This window comes from Thermobia domestica, chromosome 11 (genome assembly GCF_964235325.1).
Source record: "Thermobia domestica chromosome 11, izTheDome1.hap1.1, whole genome shotgun sequence".
Lineage (NCBI taxonomy): Eukaryota > Metazoa > Arthropoda > Insecta > Zygentoma > Lepismatidae > Thermobia > Thermobia domestica.
This window is the reverse complement of record NC_137464.1, coordinates 106,761,054-106,768,877: the sequence shown is the minus strand read 5'-3', so window position 1 is coordinate 106,768,877 and position 7,824 is coordinate 106,761,054.

The following is a 7,824-nucleotide window of genomic DNA, read 5'->3' as shown; positions in this document are numbered from 1 at the left end:
GCTTAACAATGGGCTCCAGCTCACCATCTTACCTTGATGACCTCTTTTCCTCGTCCTTCTCCCCTGTGTCTTTCTCCCAGCTCCCTTCCAAGCAACCACCATCTGGAAACTCTCAACTAACGCTTAACAACTACTTGACTCGGTCTTTTCTCAGCTGGACATAACTTTGGGAACAATCTCTCCTCATAATGCTATCTTCTTTCTCTCTCTCTCTCCTCTATACCTTAATGTGTCCGAAGATTCTTCTGATCGTTAGACCATGCTCCGCTTGTGTATATAGACAAACACGGGCACCTCCTTCATTATTCAACTAAGGTAACGTGTACTGAATAGCTTGATTACTTAAATTAGTAGGGAACGAGACTTCACAATTTTTACCTATTTAGGCAATTGAAAAATTATTGCTTTGCAAAGTTAGGTAATGAGAACCCTGTTTTAGGTAACTTGTGAAACTTTAAAAAAGAATTCTTGCACGAGATTTATAGATTTGTGCTTAATTAGGTACAAATTTAAACTCGTATTGTTTGTTATTCTGTTTTCCCTATACAGTTACGCCATCTCTTAGGTAGTAAAAATTTAGAAAACTGTAGGCTTTTTAAAATAAACTTAATTTAGTCTAATGAATTTTATAATATATATTTATTAACGCAGCATGTATTGTAAAACTATAGATTTTTTGAATTGCTTGTAAGGCTGTCTATTTTTTTAAAAGAATGTATTTTTACTTATTAGTTTAGTTTGGTATTTTGTCAGTTAAATATTCGTATAATCCAATTTCGATCAGTAAATAATTACAAAGAAAATGTTGTTTAACAAATATTCATGGGTGGAGTAAATGAGTTAACGTAAAGAATAAATATAACATATGTACGAAAAAATTCAGATTTAAAGAATGAACAAATAAGTGTAAAAAATGCAGTAAAAATATAAGGTGTACTTATTTCACCACAAAGTTTATAGTTTGGAAGCTTTTGTTCCTTTATTATATTTTTAGTTATTATATTTTAAATAGCTATTATTAGAGAAGGTCTTACACATCACTATGCATATAACCTTATGTTTTATATTCACTATATTATCTTCTGTTTTAGTACTTCCTTTGAGTTGATCAGTGGTTTTAACTTATTGATTTACTGATTTAATTAATTGTGGAAAGATAGGGGTCATGGTGGTTCAGTGGTAGAACGCTCACTCCTGGTACGTGGATAGTTTGGTTGCATCCTAGCTCTCGTCGAGTGGTCTTTGTGGTAGACAAACAACGTGTGCGTGAGTTTTCCCCGGTTTCTTCAATTTTCTCCTACTTTCGTTATTTCACCATTATCATCCATCTCATTATCACTGTCTTCCTTAATTTCGCCTGACATCAATCCAAAATTAAAATGTGGAAAGGTGATAAATGTAGAAGTTACTATTCTCGACAATATCATGGATTAACTATAAGAAGCGTAATGGAAGTAGAAGTTCTAGTGGTGGATAATATACTAATTGAATGTTATGGGCTTTGTCGAGATGCATTATATCCAGTAATATGGGATCTGAGCCAAAATACACGATTTATTTAACCCTTTCCGGCCCAGTGGTTTCAGTGTGAAACCACCGTTTTAACTCTTTTCTCGGTGCAGTCTAGTGGATTTAGAAGGAAACCATCTTTTAGTATGAACTTTGCAAGCCATCTAAGGACAGGATTTTAAATTATTTCCAGGATTTTCATTCGCGCTGAAACTGTATAGCCAATTGAAGTTGAAAGATTGTTGTTTTCTTTCTTTTTATAAATTCATTCTTTGGGAAACAAAGGGTTAAGGACATGTGGAAAATTCATTCAACTATATAGGCGTAGGATGTGCGTACGTAGGACTATACAAACCAACATGATAAAATGTTCAAATGGCACTTAATAAATATTTTTACAACTCTTAATAAATATTTTGTTCTTTTTGTGTTTTATTATCTTTGGCACGTGTTGTTGGTGCACTTTGTTCCATATTCAATTCTTGATGGAAGCACAGAATGGCCTCGGTTAAAGTGGTAATTTAGAAGCTATTCGTGTTAAATTGTTGCGAAACTGATCTAAACAGCCGCGAATGCTATCGCTGGGATAGGATCTCAAATAACTAAATGCTTTTTTTTTTAAGTTATGGAGTGTTCCAGTCTATAAATGCGAGAACTTACTAACAATACCGTAGTTTTGAAAACAGAAGAGGCGTTTCATTAGGTTTTGAATTCTTGTAAAACTATATGTTAAAGGACGAGTAGGAATTAGATTATGAGCTTTCGGCATCTATAACCATCTTAGCCCGTCACTTATGATGGATGACGTCCCTCGGCGATCACACTATCCGAGGAAAGAGAAGGAAGAAAGGATTGAGGAAGGAAGGAAGCGGCTTGGGACTTATATGTTAGATACCATCTCGGCATTTGCCTGGTGTGAACGAGGGAAACCCAGGAAGATCTCATTCAGGATGGCTTGCCTGTAAAAGCTTTTACACTTTTGCGATCGAGTGTCCCCACCGGGAATTGAACCCGGACCGCTCGTACAAAGACGAGTGCATTATAGGTTGAAGTCTCAAATACTATCCACACTAAAGACTTTAACCTCTTAACAAACAAATAAATTAAAATAGAACATTGATCAGTTATTTGAAATTCAGACCCGGAAAGAAATGTTATAAATATGCTGTTGTCGTACTGGATTAGAATTTAGCGCCCCTTTCAGGACCGAAGTTATATGAGACGTGAACTTACAGTTTAAGGTGGAATCCAAAACATCATAAAACATTCCAATTTTTAGACACTCTCACTAGAAATCAAATCCGGGATCCCGCACATCAAAGGTGGCAAACTAACCATTAGACCAGCGGAGAGGGCTTTGTGTATAAAAGTTTAAGGAAAGAAAATATGTTTGTTACATTTGAAAACCTAAAAACAACTGTAACAGACTTGATATTCTAATCCTGGTTATTAGCTTCTTTATTGCTTCCTGTGCATGGATTTCCTCCTATATGTCTGTGTTCATGACATATTACCTAAATGAACTTACTTTAAATCTTACGTGTTTTGGGTTCTTTATGAGAGCTAATTTCTCTTGGAATTGCCCTTTTGAGTTCCTTTTTTTTTGGGGGGGGGGGGTAATGAACTAATCAAGCAACATGTGAGGGTGGTGGCTAGCATTGATCTAATCTTGTGTTCTTATTCTCATTCTCAATTTCTCCTCCTCGTTCTATCTCTATCTCATTCTAACTACTCAATTTCCTTCCCTTTCCGCTCTTTATTCTGAGAGGTGTGCTCCAAGGGTCAACTCGAGGACCCCTTCTTTGGCACTGGGCAGAACTAGGCTTTGCAGGCCCAAGGGATAATTTATACTGTGTTGGAATTTGGTCTTCCCGGACATTCTCATTCCCTCTGTTCCCCGGTATCTACATTTCTCTCTTTGTTTCTCTTGTTTTGAGCATCGCCACAACTGACCACTAGAGCCGGACTAGCAAGCTTTTGCAGGAAGGTCCAAAGGTAACTAACTGGTGAACCTTTGGCCCCTGAAGGTTTCTAAAACTCATGTTCTTCTCTCTACTCCCCCTTTCTCTCGTACTACTACTATTACAGCTGGCACCTTTGTTAGTTAGTTTCGGCTCTCCCTTCTGCTCTTCCGAAAACTACGTACGATCCGTAAGGTTACCTCCAGCAAAAAACACTATTATAATTATCGTATAATTTGTACCAATGGTTCCTTATCTTCGATTCCCCTAAGATGTGTGACACCATAGACTAATTTATAGCTTGACCAAGGTAGCTCTGAGAAATAATATCGGCTGAGTTTATCTTAATGTTCAAGCGGCCGATTTAATTATCATGCGATTATCCTTAACGTAACCTACTCACACACACACACACATACAAAGACATACTCTCAGAGAGCGAGGAGGAGGAAGGAGAAAGAGAGAGAAGTATCTCTAACTGGAAAAGTGACGTTGGCCAGTTTGGTCCAGAAACGACTCGGAGGTTGAGTTTGTTAGAAGAGCAAAAGTAGGGTGGGATGAGGAAAACTTGGTGGTTTGGAATATGCGGATGAGATGAAATGAGGGAGGAATTCTTACATTGCTTGAGGGAATGTCGGTCCATGACAAAAGGGGGTTGTTTGTAACTATAGCAACGTTACTATAAGAGAAGAAAAATACATTGTTGAGGGGTGGGGTGAAGAGAATGGCCAATCTGAAATTGAGATGTTATATAGTCTTGGAAAACAGATTAGGATCAGATTTCTGTGTCACCTTATTAGCTTCTACAATTCTTTACTTATGTTTAAGTTGTAGTAGGAAGTGTATATTACAAAAGACAGGAGATAAAGGTCTTACTACAACTAATTTTTTACTCTCTTTAACACAATACAACAGGGTATGTAAGAAGTAACTAGACATTGAAAATTTGCTGTAGTTCTTTTTAATATTTAATCAATTTTAGCGAAACTTCGTATTCACATGCATCACAGAATTGGATTACTAAGTACATAAACGACTTTACAAAATGAAGATATTTTCTTATCTTTCCAATAAGATGACCAACTGCTCGACTGTCCATGAGCGAGCGCACATTATGACACACTACTACATACGTGTGAAATTCAACGGTTGATGTACAGAGGTGGCTGCATACAATGATGGGTAGAAATGTAACCATTCATCCGCAGAAAATCAAGAACTATCACAGGAAGCTGATGTCCACAGGCTCAGTTACGGACAACGTAGAAGTGTCCGGTCATTGACCTTATGTTCTAAAGGTGAATGTTGCATTAGAACAGGAAATCCTTGGAACCCTGATTAGACGGGCCTAGGACAAATCTGCCAATGACCAAATGCGCCAATCGTGAAAATGGACAAATCTGCCAATTGACAAATCCGCCAATGGACAAATCTGCCAATTACCAAATGCGCCAAACGCGAAAATGACCAAATGCGCCAATTGTGAAAATGGACAAATCTGCCAATTACCAAATCTGCCAATTACCAAATGCGCCAAACGCAAAAATGACCAAATGCGCCAATTGCGAAAATGGACAAATCAGCCAATTGACAAATCTGCCAATTACCAAATCTGCCAACTACCATATCTGCCAATTACCAAATCTGCCAATTACCAAATGCGCCAAACGCGAAAATGACCAAATGCGCCAATCGTGAGAATGGACAAATCTGCCAATTGACAAATCCGCCAATTACCAAATCTGCCAATTACCAAATCTGCCAATTGTGAAAATGGACAAATCTGCCAATTGACAAATCCGCCAATTACCAAATCTGCCAATGGATAAGTCACCGAACTATGATTTTACTTTAGATGTATTCTTCAATCATCGTCCCACAGTATTACAAAGAAGAAGAGGAAGGAGAATTTATGAAAGAGCGGAAAAGGGTATTTTAATTTTAATGTGTGTTACTTTTAAAAATTCGCAATTATGTTTCAAAATGAATGTTTACTGATGTTGGTTTTTGGAATTTAGTATCCCATTGTTGTACTTAGGTTATTTGAGACGTGACGTAACACGTTTGAATTTTAATGCCCTCTCACTGGGAATCGAACCCAAAAAGATTAATGTTTGTTGTAATTATTGAATAGCCAACAAGCCTATTTGGTCTTTCACTTAAGTAGCTATTGCTTCAATTTTGTTCATCCGATTATCTTGGTTCATATGCCATTCACTTCAGAATAAACCAAGCTTGCAAATGGTACTATGCGCATGTGTACATGATGTATAAGAAGAAGGAAATTCAAGGTAAAATTGGGAATTTCCCGTCCAAAAGTCCCTTTGTTCAAATGTAGCACCCCCTGGTACGGCCCCAACTAAAGGCACCCAAATATAATATACCTTTAAAACTACTGTAGTTTATAAATAATATATGTGGCAAGTTTCATTGTAATACCTACAATAGTTGTGACGGAAAAAATATTTCTCAGTTCTGCTAGACAATACCAAATTTCATATAGAAAGAAAGTGAGATAACTATAAAATCAAATTAGTCCGAACAGTATTATTTATTTGAAATGAAATGAAATCTGAGTTTTAAGTCCAACGGTTATGGCGGTAAGACTAAAGGAGACGGTGATGATGAGTAATGAAAAAATGGTAGAATGAAGAAAGTGGGAGGAAACGGGAGAAACCCGAGGAAACTCACGCACACGGTGTTTGTCCACCACAAAGTTCACTTGGCGGGGACTGGGATCGAACCCGGGACCCCAAGCACCACAGGTGAACGCTCCACCACTGAGCCACCGCGGCCCTATTATTTATTTGAGTATCATGACTTACATATCATTCTCTTCAGAATAAAGCAGGCTTTCAAATGATATCATGATAATATGTGTGTGTGTGTGTGTGTTGTACGAGAAAAGGGGAAATTCGGGTAAAATTGGGAATTTTCCGTCCAACAACAATCGGCAAGAGCAGAGTTGCTCCAGTAACCCTGATATCGTTTCTCCATCATATATATAACTTGGTAGAAATGTTTCCCATGTTCATCAATGACTGCTCCGCAATTTTCTGGGAAGAAATCTATGTGGGAGTGGAACATATGTATTTTTAGTGATACATTACACCCTATTGCTTGGTAGAAGGTATTAGGTGCAACTCTACTTTCTTATAGTTCTGAGACCGCTCGTTTTCCAAAACATTCGTCACCACTTTTCGGAAAGAATCTCATGCAATCCTCTCTTCATTTTCTAACACTGCATCAAATTCAGGATCATTGAGGAGTTGAATTGAGGAGGCGAATTTGAGTGCCAATAAGGATTCATTCCTGATTTTAGTGTCAGCAATTTGTGGAAGTTTACGCAGAATATATTTGAAGAATGTTTTTATGCGCCTATGAATAGCCGCCATTCATTGAGATTATCGTCTATGTTAAGTTTACTCATAAGACCAGTTAGGCCTACATAGTTACAACGTAATATGTCACTTTCCACTGAAAATACTGTTTGGAGATTCTGACTTGTTCAAAACACGAACACTTTTAGATCTTCAGAATAAGCTCCCCACTTCTTGAGTTTGGATGCCAGCAGTTCTGCGCCACTTTTTGAAAACCCCAGGTAATTTAATTCAGGTTGAGTATCATGTGGTGAATAGATAATGATATTTTGGTTTTGTGAGGTTAGAATCGTTGGAAGACGATGAATCTGCAGCAGAATTTGACAATGTGGGTCGACATTGTTCACCTTTTGCTCTTCATCGGGTAAAACACTGGAGTAAGGTACGAGAAGTTGTGAAACCTTTAGTTCTTCAGAGTGTAGCTCAGTGATGAACATTTCAAGGAATATTTGAATTGAATAAGTAGCAGTCCACTTTTTTCTTTTTTGGATATACCTTTAATTGGAAGAACTATGCAAAAATAGCAGTTTGAAGTATGATCTGTCTGTTCTCTCCATATCATTGGAACTGCAAATGGCACGCATGGCCTTTTTCCGTGTAGCCAGTCCCGCAAATTTGTAGAACAAGTATTACAACATATATGTGGTGCTCAGTTCTTGTCCACATCTCCCACTTTACAGCCAAAGTACAAGTGATAGGCTTTCTTTATGATAGGAGCGAAATACCTTTTTTCGTTTCACTTCGTTAAAAACAACAATTTGCTCTTCAACGCAAACACATTTACGCGACATGTTTCTGCTTATTAGTATAGTCATAGAAAGATAAATAATAATAATAATAATAATAATAATAATAATAATAATAATAATAATAATAATAATAATAATAATAATAATAATAGCAGCACCCACCCACCCGCCCAATATACCACCACCACTACGTCCGAGATGGCAAATTGTAACTACAAAATAACG